Source organism: Phyllobates terribilis, unplaced genomic scaffold, assembly GCF_046119375.1.
Source record: "Phyllobates terribilis strain yellow unplaced genomic scaffold, ASM4611937v1 Scaffold_169__1_contigs__length_4117513, whole genome shotgun sequence".
In the NCBI taxonomy this organism is placed as follows: Eukaryota; Metazoa; Chordata; class Amphibia; order Anura; family Dendrobatidae; genus Phyllobates; species Phyllobates terribilis.
The window spans coordinates 531203-549695 of NW_027362929.1; the positions used below are offsets into that span (position 1 = coordinate 531203).

At 45.6% G+C, this 18493-nt stretch overlaps 13 non-coding genes and 1 pseudogene across 13 annotated transcripts; all 14 read right to left on the reverse strand.

Annotated features, from left to right (window-relative positions):
• Positions 1–492: 492 nt before the first annotated feature.
• Positions 493–683, reverse strand: LOC141210905 (U2 spliceosomal RNA). Its single transcript, XR_012280897.1, has one exon. It is a non-coding gene; the product is annotated as a U2 spliceosomal RNA (small nuclear RNA).
• A 1120-nt stretch (positions 684–1803) lies between these two features.
• LOC141210906 (U2 spliceosomal RNA) lies at positions 1804–1994 on the reverse strand. The gene has a single exon (XR_012280898.1). It is a non-coding gene; the product is annotated as a U2 spliceosomal RNA (small nuclear RNA).
• A 1123-nt stretch (positions 1995–3117) lies between these two features.
• Positions 3118–3308, reverse strand: LOC141210908 (U2 spliceosomal RNA). Its single transcript, XR_012280900.1, has one exon. It is a non-coding gene; the product is annotated as a U2 spliceosomal RNA (small nuclear RNA).
• A 1124-nt stretch (positions 3309–4432) lies between these two features.
• Positions 4433–4623, reverse strand: LOC141210909 (U2 spliceosomal RNA). Its single transcript, XR_012280901.1, has one exon. It is a non-coding gene; the product is annotated as a U2 spliceosomal RNA (small nuclear RNA).
• Positions 4624–5746: 1123 nt separating this feature from the next.
• On the reverse strand, positions 5747–5937 carry LOC141210910 (U2 spliceosomal RNA). Its single transcript, XR_012280902.1, has one exon. It is a non-coding gene; the product is annotated as a U2 spliceosomal RNA (small nuclear RNA).
• A 1125-nt stretch (positions 5938–7062) lies between these two features.
• Positions 7063–7253, reverse strand: LOC141210911 (U2 spliceosomal RNA). Its single transcript, XR_012280903.1, has one exon. It is a non-coding gene; the product is annotated as a U2 spliceosomal RNA (small nuclear RNA).
• Positions 7254–8376: 1123 nt separating this feature from the next.
• On the reverse strand, positions 8377–8567 carry LOC141210912 (U2 spliceosomal RNA). The gene has a single exon (XR_012280904.1). It is a non-coding gene; the product is annotated as a U2 spliceosomal RNA (small nuclear RNA).
• A 1121-nt stretch (positions 8568–9688) lies between these two features.
• Positions 9689–9879, reverse strand: LOC141210913 (U2 spliceosomal RNA). The gene has a single exon (XR_012280905.1). It is a non-coding gene; the product is annotated as a U2 spliceosomal RNA (small nuclear RNA).
• Positions 9880–10998: 1119 nt separating this feature from the next.
• LOC141210915 (U2 spliceosomal RNA) lies at positions 10999–11189 on the reverse strand. The gene has a single exon (XR_012280906.1). It is a non-coding gene; the product is annotated as a U2 spliceosomal RNA (small nuclear RNA).
• Positions 11190–12307: 1118 nt separating this feature from the next.
• Positions 12308–12498, reverse strand: LOC141210916 (U2 spliceosomal RNA). The gene has a single exon (XR_012280907.1). It is a non-coding gene; the product is annotated as a U2 spliceosomal RNA (small nuclear RNA).
• A 1119-nt stretch (positions 12499–13617) lies between these two features.
• Positions 13618–13808, reverse strand: LOC141210917 (U2 spliceosomal RNA). The gene has a single exon (XR_012280908.1). It is a non-coding gene; the product is annotated as a U2 spliceosomal RNA (small nuclear RNA).
• Positions 13809–14933: 1125 nt separating this feature from the next.
• On the reverse strand, positions 14934–15124 carry LOC141210918 (U2 spliceosomal RNA). The gene has a single exon (XR_012280909.1). It is a non-coding gene; the product is annotated as a U2 spliceosomal RNA (small nuclear RNA).
• A 1121-nt stretch (positions 15125–16245) lies between these two features.
• LOC141210920 (U2 spliceosomal RNA) lies at positions 16246–16436 on the reverse strand. Its single transcript, XR_012280911.1, has one exon. It is a non-coding gene; the product is annotated as a U2 spliceosomal RNA (small nuclear RNA).
• A 1120-nt stretch (positions 16437–17556) lies between these two features.
• Positions 17557–17680, reverse strand: LOC141210722 (U2 spliceosomal RNA; annotated as a pseudogene).
• Positions 17681–18493: the final 813 nt, after the last annotated feature.

The following is an 18493-nucleotide window of genomic DNA, read 5'->3' on the forward strand; positions in this document are numbered from 1 at the left end:
TCAGAAAAGGCATTGTAGCAAACCAAAAAAGAAATTTTAAGCGCAGCAGAGTAACCAGCTCACATACCTGTTAGCTCAGGTGAGTTTAAAAGGCTGCTGTTGATAACAAGGGCATTTGCTAAATAGATGGTGTGTGTGCAACAATATACTGAAAGGTCAATTATATTGTGCAGCTTATCTCACCACCTGTAGTTATTTAGGTGAAAGCTCCAAAATGCTTGCCTAATATGTCTGTTTATCCAAAAGGAAGTATAGAGGGAGAGCTAGATAGATAGCATTGCATTACATTACATTACATGGCAATGCAATGCACAGTTGCTGAAGTTGAACCAAAATGAGCTTGTCATCTGGCTTCTGCAACTTTTAACATGAAAAATCCAATGAGGAGAAGAAAAGCAAAGCCAAAGAGTCCATCCCAAAATCCGACAAACAAGCAAAATGAACAAAAAGCATTGAATTCAATTCTTTCTGATTTTAGAAACTGCATTAAAGAAGGGGTGCACCGGTCCTGGAGATACTGCAATACCAGGTCAATGCGTGGAGTGGACAGAGCAAGCTCTTTTTCCATCTCCCTGTTCTAAAAATCCATTTAATATATGGTCCCCAGATAGGGGACGTATCAGATATTAAACTGATAAGAACAGATACTACACTTGATCTTAGCCAAAAGGCCGAGAAGCGATAACCAGAATTGGTTTCCGACTACGGTGCCACCCAAGGATTCTGAAAAGTCCATTTGTGGAGATGGCCACCTGGACTCCCGTTAAGAAGACATGCTGTCAACCTCTAGATCCCTCACATGCCTGCACTTTTCGGCTTGCTGCTGCTGCAATCCACGCGTTTTAGATCTGCATAACTCCACCTCTTTTAGCACAGTACCCTCAACCCCCGGCTGTTCCCACCCGCCTCAACACCGTTGGAAGGGAGGAGAACCAATTAAGGCGGGGGGGGGGTGGAACGAGCAGCTGTCTACCCTTAGCAGGAGGGTTGCTGATTAATTACCTCTCCTGCTGCTGCTGCTGCTGGCTGTCCAGCAGCAGACTGAAGGTGGCTGCTGCTGTGCGCAGGTATATAAAGGCTCAGAGCCTATTATGACACGCGCAGCCAGCGTTCCATTGCCACATTCCGTCTACTGCAGGCGGGATACCTGGATGGCTGAATGTCACTGAGAAGCTCACAGAGACCGCCATAAGCAACAGTTTAAAAGAATGCCACAGACTAATCAACCAAACTTTTTGGGTTGGTTTCTCTTTTATAGTCTGCAGGCATTAAATGAAAGAAGTCAGTGTTCCAGCAGAGGGAGACAACGTTTCAGAAAAGGCATTGTAGCAAACCAAAAAAGAAATTTTAAGCGCAGCAGAGTAACCAGCTCACATACCTGTTAGCTCAGGTGAGTTTAAAAGGCTGCTGTTGATAACAAGGGCATTTGCTAAATAGATGGTGTGTGTGCAACAATATACTGAAAGGTCAATTATATTGTGCAGCTTATCTCACCACCTGTAGTTATTTAGGTGAAAGCTCCAAAATGCTTGCCTAATATGTCTGTTTATCCAAAAGGAAGTATAGAGGGAGAGCTAGATAGATAGCATTGCATTACATTACATTACATGGCAATGCAATGCACAGTTGCTGAAGTTGAACCAAAATGAGCTTGTCATCTGGCTTCTGCAACTTTTAACATGAAAAATCCAATGAGGAGAAGAAAAGCAAAGCCAAAGAGTCCATCCCAACATCCGACAAACAAGCAAAATGAACAAAAAGCATTGAATTCAATTCTTTCTGATTTTAGAAACTGCATTAAAGAAGGGGTGCACCGGTCCTGGAGATACTGCAATACCAGGTCAATGCGTGGAGTGGACAGAGCAAGCTCTTTTTCCATCTCCCTGTTCTAAAAATCCATTTAATATATGGTCCCCAGATAGGGGACGTATCAGATATTAAACTGATAAGAACAGATACTACACTTGATCTTAGCCAAAAGGCCGAGAAGCGATAACCAGAATTGGTTTCCGACTACGGTGCCACCCAAGGATTCTGAAAAGTCCATTTGTGGAGATGGCCACCTGGACTCCCGTTAAGAAGACATGCTGTCAACCTCTAGATCCCTCACATGCCTGCACTTTTCGGCTTGCTGCTGCTGCAATCCACGCGTTTTAGATCTGCATAACTCCACCTCTTTTAGCACAGTACCCTCAACCCCCGGCTGTTCCCACCCGCCTCAACACCGTTGGAAGGGAGGAGAACCAATTAAGGCGGGGGGGGGGGGGTGGAACGAGCAGCTGTCTACCCTTAGCAGGAGGGTTGCTGATTAATTACCTCTCCTGCTGCTGCTGCTGCTGGCTGTCCAGCAGCAGACTGAAGGTGGCTGCTGCTGTGCGCAGGTATATAAAGGCTCAGAGCCTATTATGACACGCGCAGCCAGCGTTCCATTGCCACATTCCGTCTACTGCAGGCGGGATACCTGGATGGCTGAATGTCACTGAGAAGCTCACAGAGACCGCCATAAGCAACAGTTTAAAAGAATGCCACAGACTAATCAACCAAACTTTTTGGGTTGGTTTCTCTTTTATAGTCTGCAGGCATTAAATGAAAGAAGTCAGTGTTCCAGCAGAGGGAGACAACGTTTCAGAAAAGGCATTGTAGCAAACCAAAAAAGAAATTTTAAGCGCAGCAGAGTAACCAGCTCACATACCTGTTAGCTCAGGTGAGTTTAAAAGGCTGCTGTTGATAACAAGGGCATTTGCTAAATAGATGGTGTGTGTGCAACAATATACTGAAAGGTCAATTATATTGTGCAGCTTATCTCACCACCTGTAGTTATTTAGGTGAAAGCTCCAAAATGCTTGCCTAATATGTCTGTTTATCCAAAAGGAAGTATAGAGGGAGAGCTAGATAGATAGCATTGCATTACATTACATTACATGGCAATGCAATGCACAGTTGCTGAAGTTGAACCAAAATGAGCTTGTCATCTGGCTTCTGCAACTTTTAACATGAAAAATCCAATGAGGAGAAGAAAAGCAAAGCCAAAGAGTCCATCCCAAAATCCGACAAACAAGCAAAATGAACAAAAAGCATTGAATTCAATTCTTTCTGATTTTAGAAACTGCATTAAAGAAGGGGTGCACCGGTCCTGGAGATACTGCAATACCAGGTCAATGCGTGGAGTGGACAGAGCAAGCTCTTTTTCCATCTCCCTGTTCTAAAAATCCATTTAATATATGGTCCCCAGATAGGGGACGTATCAGATATTAAACTGATAAGAACAGATACTACACTTGATCTTAGCCAAAAGGCCGAGAAGCGATAACCAGAATTGGTTTCCGACTACGGTGCCACCCAAGGATTCTGAAAAGTCCATTTGTGGAGATGGCCACCTGGACTCCCGTTAAGAAGACATGCTGTCAACCTCTAGATCCCTCACATGCCTGCACTTTTCGGCTTGCTGCTGCTGCAATCCACGCGTTTTAGATCTGCATAACTCCACCTCTTTTAGCACAGTACCCTCAACCCCCGGCTGTTCCCACCCGCCTCAACACCGTTGGAAGGGAGGAGAACCAATTAAGGCGGGGGGGGGGGGGGTGGAACGAGCAGCTGTCTACCCTTAGCAGGAGGGTTGCTGATTAATTACCTCTCCTGCTGCTGCTGCTGCTGGCTGTCCAGCAGCAGACTGAAGGTGGCTGCTGCTGTGCGCAGGTATATAAAGGCTCAGAGCCTATTATGACACGCGCAGCCAGCGTTCCATTGCCACATTCCGTCTACTGCAGGCGGGATACCTGGATGGCTGAATGTCACTGAGAAGCTCACAGAGACCGCCATAAGCAACAGTTTAAAAGAATGCCACAGACTAATCAACCAAACTTTTTGGGTTGGTTTCTCTTTTATAGTCTGCAGGCATTAAATGAAAGAAGTCAGTGTTCCAGCAGAGGGAGACAACGTTTCAGAAAAGGCATTGTAGCAAACCAAAAAAGAAATTTTAAGCGCAGCAGAGTAACCAGCTCACATACCTGTTAGCTCAGGTGAGTTTAAAAGGCTGCTGTTGATAACAAGGGCATTTGCTAAATAGATGGTGTGTGTGCAACAATATACTGAAAGGTCAATTATATTGTGCAGCTTATCTCACCACCTGTAGTTATTTAGGTGAAAGCTCCAAAATGCTTGCCTAATATGTCTGTTTATCCAAAAGGAAGTATAGAGGGAGAGCTAGATAGATAGCATTGCATTACATTACATTACATGGCAATGCAATGCACAGTTGCTGAAGTTGAACCAAAATGAGCTTGTCATCTGGCTTCTGCAACTTTTAACATGAAAAATCCAATGAGGAGAAGAAAAGCAAAGCCAAAGAGTCCATCCCAAAATCCGACAAACAAGCAAAATGAACAAAAAGCATTGAATTCAATTCTTTCTGATTTTAGAAACTGCATTAAAGAAGGGGTGCACCGGTCCTGGAGATACTGCAATACCAGGTCAATGCGTGGAGTGGACAGAGCAAGCTCTTTTTCCATCTCCCTGTTCTAAAAATCCATTTAATATATGGTCCCCAGATAGGGGACGTATCAGATATTAAACTGATAAGAACAGATACTACACTTGATCTTAGCCAAAAGGCCGAGAAGCGATAACCAGAATTGGTTTCCGACTACGGTGCCACCCAAGGATTCTGAAAAGTCCATTTGTGGAGATGGCCACCTGGACTCCCGTTAAGAAGACATGCTGTCAACCTCTAGATCCCTCACATGCCTGCACTTTTCGGCTTGCTGCTGCTGCAATCCACGCGTTTTAGATCTGCATAACTCCACCTCTTTTAGCACAGTACCCTCAACCCCCGGCTGTTCCCACCCGCCTCAACACCGTTGGAAGGGAGGAGAACCAATTAAGGCGGGGGGGGGGGGGTGGAACAAGCAGCTGTCTACCCTTAGCAGGAGGGTTGCTGATTAATTACCTCTCCTGCTGCTGCTGCTGCTGGCTGTCCAGCAGCAGACTGAAGGTGGCTGCTGCTGTGCGCAGGTATATAAAGGCTCAGAGCCTATTATGACACGCGCAGCCAGCGTTCCATTGCCACATTCCGTCTACTGCAGGCGGGATACCTGGATGGCTGAATGTCACTGAGAAGCTCACAGAGACCGCCATAAGCAACAGTTTAAAAGAATGCCACAGACTAATCAACCAAACTTTTTGGGTTGGTTTCTCTTTTATAGTCTGCAGGCATTAAATGAAAGAAGTCAGTGTTCCAGCAGAGGGAGACAACGTTTCAGAAAAGGCATTGTAGCAAACCAAAAAAGAAATTTTAAGCGCAGCAGAGTAACCAGCTCACATACCTGTTAGCTCAGGTGAGTTTAAAAGGCTGCTGTTGATAACAAGGGCATTTGCTAAATAGATGGTGTGTGTGCAACAATATACTGAAAGGTCAATTATATTGTGCAGCTTATCTCACCACCTGTAGTTATTTAGGTGAAAGCTCCAAAATGCTTGCCTAATATGTCTGTTTATCCAAAAAGAAGTATAGAGGGAGAGCTAGATAGATAGCATTGCATTACATTACATTACATGGCAATGCAATGCACAGTTGCTGAAGTTGAACCAAAATGAGCTTGTCATCTGGCTTCTGCAACTTTTAACATGAAAAATCCAATGAGGAGAAGAAAAGCAAAGCCAAAGAGTCCATCCCAAAATCCGACAAACAAGCAAAATGAACAAAAAGCATTGAATTCAATTCTTTCTGATTTTAGAAACTGCATTAAAGAAGGGGTGCACCGGTCCTGGAGATACTGCAATACCAGGTCAATGCGTGGAGTGGACAGAGCAAGCTCTTTTTCCATCTCCCTGTTCTAAAAATCCATTTAATATATGGTCCCCAGATAGGGGACGTATCAGATATTAAACTGATAAGAACAGATACTACACTTGATCTTAGCCAAAAGGCCGAGAAGCGATAACCAGAATTGGTTTCCGACTACGGTGCCACCCAAGGATTCTGAAAAGTCCATTTGTGGAGATGGCCACCTGGACTCCCGTTAAGAAGACATGCTGTCAACCTCTAGATCCCTCACATGCCTGCACTTTTCGGCTTGCTGCTGCTGCAATCCACGCGTTTTAGATCTGCATAACTCCACCTCTTTTAGCACAGTACCCTCAACCCCCGGCTGTTCCCACCCGCCTCAACACCGTTGGAAGGGAGGAGAACCAATTAAGGCGGGGGGGGGGGGGGGTGGAACGAGCAGCTGTCTACCCTTAGCAGGAGGGTTGCTGATTAATTACCTCTCCTGCTGCTGCTGCTGCTGGCTGTCCAGCAGCAGACTGAAGGTGGCTGCTGCTGTGCGCAGGTATATAAAGGCTCAGAGCCTATTATGACACGCGCAGCCAGCGTTCCATTGCCACATTCCGTCTACTGCAGGCGGGATACCTGGATGGCTGAATGTCACTGAGAAGCTCACAGAGACCGCCATAAGCAACAGTTTAAAAGAATGCCACAGACTAATCAACCAAACTTTTTGGGTTGGTTTCTCTTTTATAGTCTGCAGGCATTAAATGAAAGAAGTCAGTGTTCCAGCAGAGGGAGACAACGTTTCAGAAAAGGCATTGTAGCAAACCAAAAAAGAAATTTTAAGCGCAGCAGAGTAACCAGCTCACATACCTGTTAGCTCAGGTGAGTTTAAAAGGCTGCTGTTGATAACAAGGGCATTTGCTAAATAGATGGTGTGTGTGCAACAATATACTGAAAGGTCAATTATATTGTGCAGCTTATCTCACCACCTGTAGTTATTTAGGTGAAAGCTCCAAAATGCTTGCCTAATATGTCTGTTTATCCAAAAGGAAGTATAGAGGGAGAGCTAGATAGATAGCATTGCATTACATTACATTACATGGCAATGCAATGCACAGTTGCTGAAGTTGAACCAAAATGAGCTTGTCATCTGGCTTCTGCAACTTTTAACATGAAAAATCCAATGAGGAGAAGAAAAGCAAAGCCAAAGAGTCCATCCCAAAATCCGACAAACAAGCAAAATGAACAAAAAGCATTGAATTCAATTCTTTCTGATTTTAGAAACTGCATTAAAGAAGGGGTGCACCGGTCCTGGAGATACTGCAATACCAGGTCAATGCGTGGAGTGGACAGAGCAAGCTCTTTTTCCATCTCCCTGTTCTAAAAATCCATTTAATATATGGTCCCCAGATAGGGGACGTATCAGATATTAAACTGATAAGAACAGATACTACACTTGATCTTAGCCAAAAGGCCGAGAAGCGATAACCAGAATTGGTTTCCGACTACGGTGCCACCCAAGGATTCTGAAAAGTCCATTTGTGGAGATGGCCACCTGGACTCCCGTTAAGAAGACATGCTGTCAACCTCTAGATCCCTCACATGCCTGCACTTTTCGGCTTGCTGCTGCTGCAATCCACGCGTTTTAGATCTGCATAACTCCACCTCTTTTAGCACAGTACCCTCAACCCCCGGCTGTTCCCACCCGCCTCAACACCGTTGGAAGGGAGGAGAACCAATTAAGGCGGGGGGGGGGGGGTGGAACGAGCAGCTGTCTACCCTTAGCAGGAGGGTTGCTGATTAATTACCTCTCCTGCTGCGGCTGCTGCTGGCTGTCCAGCAGCAGACTGAAGGTGGCTGCTGCTGTGCGCAGGTATATAAAGGCTCAGAGCCTATTATGACATGCGCAGCCAGCGTTCCATTGCCACATTCCGTCTACTGCAGGCGGGATACCTGGATGGCTGAATGTCACTGAGAAGCTCACAGAGACCGCCATAAGCAACAGTTTAAAAGAATGCCACAGACTAATCAACCAAACTTTTTGGGTTGGTTTCTCTTTTATAGTCTGCAGGCATTAAATGAAAGAAGTCAGTGTTCCAGCAGAGGGAGACAACGTTTCAGAAAAGGCATTGTAGCAAACCAAAAAAGAAATTTTAAGCGCAGCAGAGTAACCAGCTCACATACCTGTTAGCTCAGGTGAGTTTAAAAGGCTGCTGTTGATAACAAGGGCATTTGCTAAATAGATGGTGTGTGTGCAACAATATACTGAAAGGTCAATTATATTGTGCAGCTTATCTCACCACCTGTAGTTATTTAGGTGAAAGCTCCAAAATGCTTGCCTAATATGTCTGTTTATCCAAAAGGAAGTATAGAGGGAGAGCTAGATAGATAGCATTGCATTACATTACATTACATGGCAATGCAATGCACAGTTGCTGAAGTTGAACCAAAATGAGCTTGTCATCTGGCTTCTGCAACTTTTAACATGAAAAATCCAATGAGGAGAAGAAAAGCAAAGCCAAAGAGTCCATCCCAAAATCCGACAAACAAGCAAAATGAACAAAAAGCATTGAATTCAATTCTTTCTGATTTTAGAAACTGCATTAAAGAAGGGGTGCACCGGTCCTGGAGATACTGCAATACCAGGTCAATGCGTGGAGTGGACAGAGCAAGCTCTTTTTCCATCTCCCTGTTCTAAAAATCCATTTAATATATGGTCCCCAGATAGGGGACGTATCAGATATTAAACTGATAAGAACAGATACTACACTTGATCTTAGCCAAAAGGCCGAGAAGCGATAACCAGAATTGGTTTCCGACTACGGTGCCACCCAAGGATTCTGAAAAGTCCATTTGTGGAGATGGCCACCTGGACTCCCGTTAAGAAGAAATGCTGTCAACCTCTAGATCCCTCACATGCCTGCACTTTTCGGCTTGCTGCTGCTGCAATCCACGCGTTTTAGATCTGCATAACTCCACCTCTTTTTGCACAGTACCCTCAACCCCCGGCTGTTCCCACCCGCCTCAACACCGTTGGAAGGGAGGAGAACCAATTAAGGCGGGGGGGGGGGGGGTGGAACGAGCAGCTGTCTACCCTTAGCAGGAGGGTTGCTGATTAATTACCTCTCCTGCTGCTGCTGCTGGCTGTCAAGCAGCAGACTGAAGGTGGCTGCTGCTGTGCGCAGGTATATAAAGGCTCAGAGCCTATTATGACACGCGCAGCCAGCGTTCCATTGCCACATTCCTTCTACTGCAGGCGGGATACCTGGATGGCTGAATGTCACTGAGAAGCTCACAGAGACCGCCATAAGCAACAGTTTAAAAGAATGCCACAGACTAATCAACCAAACTTTTTGGGTTGGTTTCTCTTTTATAGTCTGCAGGCATTAAATGAAAGAAGTCAGTGTTCCAGCAGAGGGAGACAACGTTTCAGAAAAGGCATTGTAGCAAACCAAAAAAGAAATTTTAAGCGCAGCAGAGTAACCAGCTCACATACCTGTTAGCTCAGGTGAGTTTAAAAGGCTGCTGTTGATAACAAGGGCATTTGCTAAATAGATGGTGTGTGTGCAACAATATACTGAAAGGTCAATTATATTGTGCAGCTTATCTCACCACCTGTAGTTATTTAGGTGAAAGCTCCAAAATGCTTGCCTAATATGTCTGTTTATCCAAAAGGAAGTATAGAGGGAGAGCTAGATAGATAGCATTGCATTACATTACATTACATGGCAATGCAATGCACAGTTGCTGAAGTTGAACCAAAATGAGCTTGTCATCTGGCTTCTGCAACTTTTAACATGAAAAATCCAATGAGGAGAAGAAAAGCAAAGCCAAAGAGTCCATCCCAAAATCCGACAAACAAGCAAAATGAACAAAAAGCATTGAATTCAATTCTTTCTGATTTTAGAAACTGCATTAAAGAAGGGGTGCACCGGTCCTGGAGATACTGCAATACCAGGTCAATGCGTGGAGTGGACAGAGCAAGCTCTTTTTCCATCTCCCTGTTCTAAAAATCCATTTAATATATGGTCCCCAGATAGGGGACGTATCAGATATTAAACTGATAAGAACAGATACTACACTTGATCTTAGCCAAAAGGCCGAGAAGCGATAACCAGAATTGGTTTCCGACTACGGTGCCACCCAAGGATTCTGAAAAGTCCATTTGTGGAGATGGCCACCTGGACTCCCGTTAAGAAGACATGCTGTCAACCTCTAGATCCCTCACATGCCTGCACTTTTCGGCTTGCTGCTGCTGCAATCCACGCGTTTTAGATCTGCATAACTCCACCTCTTTTAGCACAGTACCCTCAACCCCCGGCTGTTCCCACCCGCCTCAACACCGTTGGAAGGGAGGAGAACCAATTAAGGCGGGGGGGGGTGGAACGAGCAGCTGTCTACCCTTAGCAGGAGGGTTGCTGATTAATTACCTCTCCTGCTGCTGCTGCTGCTGGCTGTCCAGCAGCAGACTGAAGGTGGCTGCTGCTGTGCGCAGGTATATAAAGGCTCAGAGCCTATTATGACACGCGCAGCCAGCGTTCCATTGCCACATTCCGTCTACTGCAGGCGGGATACCTGGATGGCTGAATGTCACTGAGAAGCTCACAGAGACCGCCATAAGCAACAGTTTAAAAGAATGCCACAGACTAATCAACCAAACTTTTTGGGTTGGTTTCTCTTTTATAGTCTGCAGGCATTAAATGAAAGAAGTCAGTGTTCCAGCAGAGGGAGACAACGTTTCAGAAAAGGCATTGTAGCAAACCAAAAAAGAAATTTTAAGCGCAGCAGAGTAACCAGCTCACATACCTGTTAGCTCAGGTGAGTTTAAAAGGCTGCTGTTGATAACAAGGGCATTTGCTAAATAGATGGTGTGTGTGCAACAATATACTGAAAGGTCAATTATATTGTGCAGCTTATCTCACCACCTGTAGTTATTTAGGTGAAAGCTCCAAAATGCTTGCCTAATATGTCTGTTTATCCAAAAGGAAGTATAGAGGGAGAGCTAGATAGATAGCATTGCATTACATTACATTACATGGCAATGCAATGCACAGTTGCTGAAGTTGAACCAAAATGAGCTTGTCATCTGGCTTCTGCAACTTTTAACATGAAAAATCCAATGAGGAGAAGAAAAGCAAAGCCAAAGAGTCCATCCCAAAATCCGACAAACAAGCAAAATGAACAAAAAGCATTGAATTCAATTCTTTCTGATTTTAGAAACTGCATTAAAGAAGGGGTGCACCGGTCCTGGAGATACTGCAATACCAGGTCAATGCGTGGAGTGGACAGAGCAAGCTCTTTTTCCATCTCCCTGTTCTAAAAATCCATTTAATATATGGTCCCCAGATAGGGGACGTATCAGATATTAAACTGATAAGAACAGATACTACACTTGATCTTAGCCAAAAGGCCGAGAAGCGATAACCAGAATTGGTTTCCGACTACGGTGCCACCCAAGGATTCTGAAAAGTCCATTTGTGGAGATGGCCACCTGGACTCCCGTTAAGAAGACATGCTGTCAACCTCTAGATCCCTCACATGCCTGCACTTTTCGGCTTGCTGCTGCTGCAATCCACGCGTTTTAGATCTGCATAACTCCACCTCTTTTAGCACAGTACCCTCAACCCCCGGCTGTTCCCACCCGCCTCAACACCGTTGGAAGGGAGGAGAACCAATTAAGGCGGGGGGGGTGGAACGAGCAGCTGTCTACCCTTAGCAGGAGGGTTGCTGATTAATTACCTCTCCTGCTGCTGCTGCTGCTGGCTGTCCAGCAGCAGACTGAAGGTGGCTGCTGCTGTGCGCAGGTATATAAAGGCTCAGAGCCTATTATGACACGCGCAGCCAGCGTTCCATTGCCACATTCCGTCTACTGCAGGCGGGATACCTGGATGGCTGAATGTCACTGAGAAGCTCACAGAGAACGCCATAAGCAACAGTTTAAAAGAATGCCACAGACTAATCAACCAAACTTTTTGGGTTGGTTTCTCTTTTATAGTCTGCAGGCATTAAATGAAAGAAGTCAGTGTTCCAGCAGAGGGAGACAACGTTTCAGAAAAGGCATTGTAGCAAACCAAAAAAGAAATTTTAAGCGCAGCAGAGTAACCAGCTCACATACCTGTTAGCTCAGGTGAGTTTAAAAGGCTGCTGTTGATAACAAGGGCATTTGCTAAATAGATGGTGTGTGTGCAACAATATACTGAAAGGTCAATTATATTGTGCAGCTTATCTCACCACCTGTAGTTATTTAGGTGAAAGCTCCAAAATGCTTGCCTAATATGTCTGTTTATCCAAAAGGAAGTATAGAGGGAGAGCTAGATAGATAGCATTGCATTACATTACATTACATGGCAATGCAATGCACAGTTGCTGAAGTTGAACCAAAATGAGCTTGTCATCTGGCTTCTGCAACTTTTAACATGAAAAATCCAATGAGGAGAAGAAAAGCAAAGCCAAAGAGTCCATCCCAAAATCCGACAAACAAGCAAAATGAACAAAAAGCATTGAATTCAATTCTTTCTGATTTTAGAAACTGCATTAAAGAAGGGGTGCACCGGTCCTGGAGATACTGCAATACCAGGTCAATGCGTGGAGTGGACAGAGCAAGCTCTTTTTCCATCTCCCTGTTCTAAAAATCCATTTAATATATGGTCCCCAGATAGGGGACGTATCAGATATTAAACTGATAAGAACAGATACTACACTTGATCTTAGCCAAAAGGCCGAGAAGCGATAACCAGAATTGGTTTCCGACTACGGTGCCACCCAAGGATTCTGAAAAGTCCATTTGTGGAGATGGCCACCTGGACTCCCGTTAAGAAGACATGCTGTCAACCTCTAGATCCCTCACATGCCTGCACTTTTCGGCTTGCTGCTGCTGCAATCCACGCGTTTTAGATCTGCATAACTCCACCTCTTTTAGCACAGTACCCTCAACCCCCGGCTGTTCCCACCCGCCTCAACACCGTTGGAAGGGAGGAGAACCAATTAAGGCGGGGGGGGGTGGAACGAGCAGCTGTCTACCCTTAGCAGGAGGGTTGCTGATTAATTACCTCTCCTGCTGCTGCTGCTGCTGGCTGTCCAGCAGCAGACTGAAGGTGGCTGCTGCTGTGCGCAGGTATATAAAGGCTCAGAGCCTATTATGACACGCGCAGCCAGCGTTCCATTGCCACATTCCGTCTACTGCAGGCGGGATACCTGGATGGCTGAATGTCACTGAGAAGCTCACAGAGACCGCCATAAGCAACAGTTTAAAAGAATGCCACAGACTAATCAACCAAACTTTTTGGGTTGGTTTCTCTTTTATAGTCTGCAGGCATTAAATGAAAGAAGTCAGTGTTCCAGCAGAGGGAGACAACGTTTCAGAAAAGGCATTGTAGCAAACCAAAAAAGAAATTTTAAGCGCAGCAGAGTAACCAGCTCACATACCTGTTAGCTCAGGTGAGTTTAAAAGGCTGCTGTTGATAACAAGGGCATTTGCTAAATAGATGGTGTGTGTGCAACAATATACTGAAAGGTCAATTATATTGTGCAGCTTATCTCACCACCTGTAGTTATTTAGGTGAAAGCTCCAAAATGCTTGCCTAATATGTCTGTTTATCCAAAAGGAAGTATAGAGGGAGAGCTAGATAGATAGCATTGCATTACATTACATTACATGGCAATGCAATGCACAGTTGCTGAAGTTGAACCAAAATGAGCTTGTCATCTGGCTTCTGCAACTTTTAACATGAAAAATCCAATGAGGAGAAGAAAAGCAAAGCCAAAGAGTCCATCCCAAAATCCGACAAACAAGCAAAATGAACAAAAAGCATTGAATTCAATTCTTTCTGATTTTAGAAACTGCATTAAAGAAGGGGTGCACCGGTCCTGGAGATACTGCAATACCAGGTCAATGCGTGGAGTGGACAGAGCAAGCTCTTTTTCCATCTCCCTGTTCTAAAAATCCATTTAATATATGGTCCCCAGATAGGGGACGTATCAGATATTAAACTGATAAGAACAGATACTACACTTGATCTTAGCCAAAAGGCCGAGAAGCGATAACCAGAATTGGTTTCCGACTACGGTGCCACCCAAGGATTCTGAAAAGTCCATTTGTGGAGATGGCCACCTGGACTCCCGTTAAGAAGACATGCTGTCAACCTCTAGATCCCTCACATGCCTGCACTTTTCGGCTTGCTGCTGCTGCAATCCACGCGTTTTAGATCTGCATAACTCCACCTCTTTTAGCACAGTACCCTCAACCCCCGGCTGTTCCCACCCGCCTCAACACCGTTGGAAGGGAGGAGAACCAATTAAGGCGGGGGGGGGGGGGGGTGGAACGAGCAGCTGTCTACCCTTAGCAGGAGGGTTGCTGATTAATTACCTCTCCTGCTGCTGCTGCTGCTGGCTGTCCAGCAGCAGACTGAAGGTGGCTGCTGCTGTGCGCAGGTATATAAAGGCTCAGAGCCTATTATGACACGCGCAGCCAGCGTTCCATTGCCACATTCCGTCTACTGCAGGCGGGATACCTGGATGGCTGAATGTCACTGAGGAGCTCACAGAGAACGCCATAAGCAACAGTTTAAAAGAATGCCACAGACTAATCAACCAAACTTTTTGGGTTGGTTTCTCTTTTATAGTCTGCAGGCATTAAATGAAAGAAGTCAGTGTTCCAGCAGAGGGAGACAACGTTTCAGAAAAGGCATTGTAGCAAACCAAAAAAGAAATTTTAAGCGCAGCAGAGTAACCAGCTCACATACCTGTTAGCTCAGGTGAGTTTAAAAGGCTGCTGTTGATAACAAGGGCATTTGCTAAATAGATGGTGTGTGTGCAACAATATACTGAAAGGTCAATTATATTGTGCAGCTTATCTCACCACCTGTAGTTATTTAGGTGAAAGCTCCAAAATGCTTGCCTAATATGTCTGTTTATCCAAAAGGAAGTATAGAGGGAGAGCTAGATAGATAGCATTGCATTACATTACATTACATGGCAATGCAATGCACAGTTGCTGAAGTTGAACAAAAATGAGCTTGTCATCTGGCTTCTGCAACTTTTAACATGAAAAATCCAATGAGGAGAAGAAAAGCAAAGCCAAAGAGTCCATCCCAAAATCCGACAAACAAGCAAAATGAACAAAAAGCATTGAATTCAATTCTTTCTGATTTTAGAAACTGCATTAAAGAAGGGGTGCACCGGTCCTGGAGATACTGCAATACCAGGTCAATGCGTGGAGTGGACAGAGCAAGCTCTTTTTCCATCTCCCTGTTCTAAAAATCCATTTAATATATGGTCCCCAGATAGGGGACGTATCAGATATTAAACTGATAAGAACAGATACTACACTTGATCTTAGCCAAAAGGCCGAGAAGCGATAACCAGAATTGGTTTCCGACTACGGTGCCACCCAAGGATTCTGAAAAGTCCATTTGTGGAGATGGCCACCTGGACTCCCGTTAAGAAGACATGCTGTCAACCTCTAGATCCCTCACATGCCTGCACTTTTCGGCTTGCTGCTGCTGCAATCCACGCGTTTTAGATCTGCATAACTCCACCTCTTTTAGCACAGTACCCTCAACCCCCGGCTGTTCCCACCCGCCTCAACACAGTTGGAAGGCAGGAGAACCAATTAAGGCGGGGGGGGGGGTGGAACGAGCAGCTGTCTACCCTTAGCAGGAGGGTTGCTGATTAATTACCTCTCCTGCTGCTGCTGCTGCTGGCTGTCCAGCAGCAGACTGAAGGTGGCTGCTGCTGTGCGCAGGTATATAAAGGCTCAGAGCCTATTATGACACGCGCAGCCAGCGTTCCATTGCCACATTCCGTCTACTGCAGGCGGGATACCTGGATGGCTGAATGTCACTGAGAAGCTCACAGAGACCGCCATAAGCAACAGTTTAAAAGAATGCCACAGACTAATCAACCAAACTTTTTGGGTTGGTTTCTCTTTTATAGTCTGCAGGCATTAAATGAAAGAAGTCAGTGTTCCAGCAGAGGGAGACAACGTTTCAGAAAAGGCATTGTAGCAAACCAAAAAAGAAATTTTAAGCGCAGCAGAGTAACCAGCTCACATACCTGTTAGCTCAGGTGAGTTTAAAAGGCTGCTGTTGATAACAAGGGCATTTGCTAAATAGATGGTGTGTGTGCAACAATATACTGAAAGGTCAATTATATTGTGCAGCTTATCTCACCACCTGTAGTTATTTAGGTGAAAGCTCCAAAATGCTTGCCTAATATGTCTGTTTATCCAAAAGGAAGTATAGAGGGAGAGCTAGATAGATAGCATTGCATTACATTACATTACATGGCAATGCAATGCACAGTTGCTGAAGTTGAACCAAAATGAGCTTGTCATCTGGCTTCTGCAACTTTTAACATGAAAAATCCAATGAGGAGAAGAAAAGCAAAGCCAAAGAGTCCATCCCAAAATCCGACAAACAAGCAAAATGAACAAAAAGCATTGAATTCAATTCTTTCTGATTTTAGAAACTGCATTAAAGAAGGGGTGCACCGGTCCTGGAGATACTGCAATACCAGGTCAATGCGTGGAGTGGACAGAGCAAGCTCTTTTTCCATCTCCCTGTTCTAAAAATCCATTTAATATATGGTCCCCAGATAGGGGACGTATCAGATATTAAACTGATAAGAACAGATACTACACTTGATCTTAGCCAAAAGGCCGAGAAGCGATAACCAGAATTGGTTTCCGACTACGGTGCCACCCAAGGATTCTGAAAAGTCCATTTGTGGAGATGGCCACCTGGACTCCCGTTAAGAAGACATGCTGTCAACCTCTAGATACCTCACATGCCTGCACTTTTCGGCTTGCTGCTGCTGCAATCCACGCGTCTTAGATCTGCATAACTCCACCTCTTTTAGCACAGTACCCTCAACCCCCGGCTGTTCCCACCCGCCTCAACACCGTTGGAAGGGAGGAGAACCAATTAAGGCGGGGGGGGGGGGGGGGTGGAACGAGCAGCTGTCTACCCTTAGCAGGAGGGTTGCTGATTAATTACCTCTCCTGCTGCTGCTGGCTGTCCAGCAGCAGACTGAAGGTGGCTGCTGCTGTGCGCAGGTATATAAAGGCTCAGAGCCTATTATGACACGCGCAGCCAGCGTTCCATTGCCACATTCCGTCTACTGCAGGCGGGATACCTGGATGGCTGAATGTCACTGAGAAGCTCACAGAGACCGCCATAAGCAACAGTTTAAAAGAATGCCACAGACTAATCAACCAAACTTTTTGGGTTGGTTTCTCTTTTATAGTCTGCAGGCATTAAATGAAAGAAGTCAGTGTTCCAGCAGAGGGAGACAACGTTTCAGAAAAGGCATTGTAGCAAACCAAAAAAGAAATTTTAAGCGCAGCAGAGTAACCAGCTCACATACCTGTTAGCTCAGGTGAGTTTAAAAGGCTGCTGTTGATAACAAGGGCATTTGCTAAATAGATGGTGTGTGTGCAACAATATACTGAAAGGTCAATTATATTGTGCAGCTTATCTCACCACCTGTAGTTATTTAGGTGAAAGCTCCAAAATGCTTGCCTAATATGTCTGTTTATCCAAAAGGAAGTATAGAGGGAGAGCTAGATAGATAGCATTGCATTACATTACATTACATGGCAATGCAATGCACAGTTGCTGAAGTTGAACCAAAATGAGCTTGTCATCTGGCTTCTGCAACTTTTAACATGAAAAATCCAATGAGGAGAAGAAAAGCAAAGCCAAAGAGTCCATCCCAAAATCCGACAAACAAGCAAAATGAACAAAAAGCATTGAATTCAATTCTTTCTGATTTTAGAAACTGCATTAAAGAAGGGGTGCACCGGTCCTGGAGATACTGCAATACCAGGTCAATGCGTGGAGTGGACAGAGCAAGCTCTTTTTCCATCTCCCTGTTCTAAAAATCCATTTAATATATGGTCCCCAGATAGGGGATGTGACACCCCAGGGGTCTGGTTGCCACAGTAACGTAATGTTATGTCTGAGAGCAGGTGGGAGGTCCTTTGGTCAGGGATCCTGTGCATGCCACACCTCCTGCCCAGTCTTGGGAGGGGAAGAACTTCCCCTATAAAAACCTGGGGCTGAGGCAGGGTGAGGAGTAGAAGAAGAGAAGAAGTAGAGACAGCATAGGAAGAAACAGCAGTTACAAGGAGTCAGGGGCTGGCAGCTGCAGAGTTCGCCCTGACTAAGAAGACGTTTTACCGGACCCGGAGTCCGAGGCTGTGGGGACTAATTCCTACCCAGCAGCAGAATCCGTCAGGCAGGGGATTTCAGGTCCTCTGGCCCAGAAGCCCGAAGGCACGGTCACACGCGTGGGACCAGCACCGCCATCGTGGAGCGGAAGCCATTAGAAGGCCCCGAGTCACCGGCCATACGGGTGAGCACCACACGGTACACTCAGGGACGTGGGCTACTTACATCAGCTCCTAGCAAGGTAGCCAGAAGAGTACAGTCAGTTTGGGAGGCCTACAACTACGCCTGGCCAGGGGAGATCCCATCTGCTCAAGGACTGACCAGGCCCCATCCGCTAGCAAGTACTCCGGGAGGGTCTTTTGTTGTTACCAGTAAAGACCCTGAACTACACCGTACCGTCTCTGAGTGGTTCCTGCTACCCCCATCATCCACGTCGGCTGCCCTGAGGCCATACCCCTCCCGTTGGGGGTTATACTATCACGCTGCACAATCCTACCATCGGCCTCAGCGGTCTGCCCTGCAGCAGCAGCCCCCTGGCTGCACTCAACGGGTGGCG